The sequence below is a fragment of the Petaurus breviceps genome, unplaced genomic scaffold, assembly GCF_028583685.1.
Source record: "Petaurus breviceps papuanus isolate PSGF00001 unplaced genomic scaffold, PetGlider_PUasm1.0 90710, whole genome shotgun sequence".
Classification (NCBI taxonomy): Eukaryota; Metazoa; Chordata; class Mammalia; order Diprotodontia; family Petauridae; genus Petaurus; species Petaurus breviceps.
The window spans coordinates 26,808-31,820 of record NW_027187320.1 but is presented as its reverse complement, the minus strand read 5'-3'; positions in this window follow the sequence as shown (position 1 = coordinate 31,820).

The window sequence follows — 5,013 nt, the reverse complement described above, 5'->3', positions numbered from 1 at the left end:
TATCTATCTATCTATCTATCTATCTATCTATCTATCTATCTATCTATCTATCTATCTATCTATCTCCTCCAAATACCCTAATACTAAGAAAGGTCTCATGAGTTTCAAATATCATCTTTCCATGTAGGAATGTAAACAGCTCAACTTTAGTAAGTCCCTTATGATTTTTCTTTCCTGCTACCTTTTTATGCTTCCCTTGATTCTAGTATTTGAAAGTCAAATTTTCTATTCAGCTCTGGTATTTTCATCAAGAATGCTTAAAAGTCCTTTATGTCACTGAATATCCATTTTCTCCCTGAGGTATTTTTGCTAAGTAGGTGATTCTTGGTTTTAATCCTAGCTCCTTTGACCTCTAGAATACCATATTCTAAGCCCTTTGATCCCTTAATGTAGAAGCTCCTAGATCTTCTGTTATGCTGATTGTATTTCCACAATACTCAAATTGTTTCTTCCTGACCGCTTGTCATATTTTCTCCTTGACCTGGGTACTTTGGAATTTGGCTATAATATTTCTAGGAATTTTGCTTTGGGAATCTCTTTCAAGAGGCAATTGGTAGATTCTTTCAATTTCTATTTTACCCTCTGGTTCTAGAGTATGTCAGTTTTCCTTGATAATTTCTTGAAAGATCTAGGCTCTTTTTCTGATCATGGCTTTCAGATAGCCTTGACTTTTAAATGATCTCTCCTGGATCTATTTTCAAGTTCACTGGTTCTTCTAATGAGATATTTCACATTGCCTTCTATTTTTTTTCATTCTCTTGATTCTGTTTTATAATATCTTGATTTCTCATAAAGTCATTAGCTTCCATTTTCTCCAATCTAATTTTGAAGGAATTATTTCCTTCAGTGAGCTTTTGGACCTCCTTTTCCATTTGGCCAATTTTGCTTTTTAAGGCATTCTTCTCCTCATTGGCTTTTTGGACCTCTTTTGCCATTTGGGTTAGTTTGTTTTTTAAGGTGTTTTTTTTTTGGTATTTTTTGAGGGGGGTCACCTTTAGAAAGCTGTTGACTCCTCTTTAATGATTTTCTTGCATCACTCTCATTTCTCTTCCCAATCTTTCCTCTGCTTCTCTTACTTGAATTTCAAAATCTTTTTTGAGCTGTTCCATGTCCTGTGACCAATTCATATTTTTCTTGGAGGCTTTTGATGCAGGAATCTTGACTTTGTTGTCTTCTGGTTGTATGTTTTGATCTTTGTCAAAAAAGAAAGATTCTATAGTCTAAGGTTTTTTTATGCTGTTTGCTCATCTTTCCAGCCAAATACTTCACTTTCTAACTTGTTGTCACTTTAAGAGTCTGCTTCCAGCGAGGGTAGGGATGGGAGTGGGGGGTGAGTGAACTGTCTTAGGCTTCAAAAGTTTTGTAGCACTCACTGGATCCCCCTCCACATGTGGGCCCAGAGTCCCAGAAGCAGCCACTCTTGCTGCTGCTGCTGACACCCAAGTCTGGGGCCAGACCAAGCTCCTCTGTCACCCAGGAACCAGAGGTTTTTGTCACTCACCTTCTATGCTGTCTTTCACATTTTTGGGTTAAGAAGTCTGGAAAATGCCATAGTGGCCAGTGATTCAGTCTCCTGAAGCCTGCTGTTGTCTTGTCTGTGCCATTGTGGCCCATGCTGGACAGCACTCAGCTCCCAGCCCAGCATGATAAACCCTTCCTGTTAGCCTTCCCATCTTATACTGGAAGTATGTTTCATTCTGTCATTTTTTTCGGTTCTGGAGTTCTAGAATTTGTTTAGAGTTAATTTTTACAGGTATTTAAAAAGATCTGGGGGAGATCTCAAGTAAGTCCCTGCTTTTTCTCCACCATCTTGGCTCCACTCCCACCCACAAATTTCGGAACAAGTGAACAAAACTTGGATGGTCTCAGATGAGTAAAAGCAATGGTCTGATGCTAAGCTGAGATACTGATTACAAGATGGGAGAGAAATAGAAATAATTAAAACCCTCCTCTTTTTTGGAAACTCTAGGGCAGAACAAAAGAGAGAAAGGCAGATGTTTCCAGCATCCTGGATCATTCCAGGGAGGAAAGGAGAGTAGGGGAGGATGGAAGTTATAGGTGGAGAGAGGTCAGCGGGTCCTGACCACGTTCAGGGTCTGGACTGCAGGGAGTAGAGAAGGGGCAAGGGCTTCTTTCTATTTAAAAACTAGATATTCCCTTCTTCATTAATTCCAAAGGGAAAGCCTTCCCTTCTTCAGAGGAGGAGGAAAGCCTCCACCCTAGAACAGTCTAGAGGGGACACAGTGGTCACTCAGTGCAGTGACTGTCACCAACAGAGATGGAACCTTAGGATCCTGGACTGAGCCCTGAACAGAGACCACAGAAGCCCTCAGGGAGGTCCCTTCAATGAAAGAAAAGCAGGGATACAAACACAAGGAGGGACAGAAAACAACAAAACAGAGAATCAGAACTCTCTCAAAGTTGGTGCTAAGGGCCGGCCTATGGGGTCACTGCCCAGCAGCTTGTTTGGGCATGATTTCAGATCCAGGCTGAGTTGGCAGGCTGTGCTCTGTCTGAGGCCCTGAAAAAGTCCCAATAGACCATGTGCACAACGCCTGAGCAATACAAATCAAAGACAAACATCTGCTCCCTCACCATGTACAGTGGCCCTCCCCCAGGCTCCTTCCCCTCTTGACCCCAGCCCCCACCTTGTAGCAGCAAGCACCCCAAGCGTCCTCAGGGTTTGCTGCCACCGCAGGTTCTTGGATCTGCTTTGATAAAGAAAAGCAACTCAAAATGGGTTAACAAGCTCATTCTCCCTCCCGCAGGCGGCAGGCGCTCCTGGCTTCTGCCCAGGTCCCGATGCAGGCAGCTCACCATTCCTGCTCTCAGCTCAGCGAAGTCTGCATGGAGGCCATTCTTCTCTCCTGTTCCATGGTTGGACAGTTTGGAAATCTGTCTACTTGATCTGTTTCTGTCTTGATAATTCTGCCTGTATACTTTGAAGTTCGGGGTGCTGACCTTTTTCCCCTGAACAAGGTAAACGATATATGTCTGACTGATTAAAGTAAGCTTGTTAACCCATTTTGAGTTGCTTTCCTTTAACAAAACAGATCCAAGAACCTGTATGCACAGCCACCCTGAGGACGCTTGGGGTGCTTGCTGCTACAAAATGGCGTCACGAACAGGATCTGCAGAATAAAAGGAAAGTATGGGGACTGGGATAATTGTTTGTTTCCCAGTTGTGGTAGCTGTGATTCTGTGGAGCCATGGAACAGGAGAGAAGAATGGCCCGCATGCAGACTTCGCTGAGCTGGGAGCAGGAATGGTGAGCTGCCTGCATCGGGACCTGGGCAGAAGCCAGGAGCGCCTGCCGCCTGCGGGAGGAGAAGGAGCCCAGGAGTTCGGAATTCAGCCACAGGAAAAGATAAGAACTGAGCAGCAAAGCAGGGGCACTGAATGTGTTTCCTTGCTGCATCCCACAGTTTGGGCCCCAGGGGGAGGATGGACTTGTGACTATGGTGGGTGGGATGAAGTGCCTTGGATCCCCAGGGACCCGAACTTGTTGGTTTTGTTGCCCATCCCCCTCTCTGTACTTGGAAGCAGAGGCTGGAGCTGTGTGAGGAGAAGGACACCCCACCCCCCAACTTTATTTGCCCTCTTGTTTTGAACTGAAGTGATAATGCTATGTACTTTGTGTTTGTTTAAGGGCCAGTAGCCACTTTGGTAACTTTAGTTCTGTATCTTGAAAATGTGACCTAAGAGATGCTTAGTGCTAATTCAAAAGTAAATTGTGTATGCTATGGGCATGAAAGATCTTGGGGCCGAATGTAATGGGAATGCAAATTTGGAAGATCTTCCCTGCCCCTAGGCTAAAGTGCACCTGAAGCCTAAGGTGGGAGGCTTGTTTTTCAGTAGATACTTTTTGATTGGCCAGTGGGTCAATAAGATTGTTACATTCTCTGATCCAGGAGAAGGCTATATAAGCCCTGATGTGAGGCTTTGTTTTGGGGGCTCACTTTGAGAAGTGTTCTGTGATTTGATCTGTATTCTGGGAAGCCGTTGTCCAGGGCCCGCCCCCCCCCGGCTTTGAAAAACCCAGATGTGGAAACCCAGATGTTGACTGGGTATGGATGTAATGGTTGGACAATTTGGAAATCTGTCTACCTGATCTGTTTCTGTCTTGATAATTCTGCCTGTATACTTTGAAGTTCAGGGTGCTGACCTTTTCCCCTGAACAAGGTAAACGATATATGTCTGACTGATTAAAGTAAGCTTGTTAACCCATTTTGAGTTGCTTTCCTTTAACAAAGCAGATCCAAGAACCTGTATGCGCAGCCACCCTGAGGACGCTTGGGGTGCTTGCTGCTACACACCTGCACTCACAGATTCACCAGAGGAAATAAAAGCCTTCTCAGACATCTCCAAACTTTCATTTATTTTCCCTTTTCATGGCCAGAACATCTCCACATTGGCATCCTGTCCCCCACACCCCCCACCTGATGGGAAGCTCAGTTAAGATTGTGGAGGAAAGCTGAAGACCCATAAATTCATTCATTAGACTGTTTCCCCAGTCAGACAGAGATCCCAGAGGTCAGGGCAGAATCAGGGGTGAAGGAGGGTTGATTCCCAAAGCCCTCTGGCCCTGACTGCTGGCTGGCTCCCTGCAGACTGAGACAGGCAGGAAGAAAGGAGGCATGGAGGGAGGCCTTAGAGAACAGGGGGAGGCCCTGAGGATGCTGCCCTGGGCTTGGGCCAGTAGAGTCCAGTGAGGATCGCAGGAGCCAGTGCTGGGGAGAGAAGCCATAGGGCCACAGGAACAACACAGGGATGGCAGACTGGTTTTCTTTCTCAGGTCCATGCCACGCAATTCTCTCAAGCCGAAGAAGGACAGACAGATTCAGGGGGATCCTCCAAGGCCCCTCTGCCCTCCAGCCTCTCACCACTCTGAAGGCCCTGCCTCACCACCCAGCCAAACTCAGCCCAACCTCCCATATTCTGTTGTCTTTGCTTGGCCCCCTTTTCCTGAGCCCCTGTCTCCTTCCAGGACCCCAGTGTTTTACCTCTGGCTGT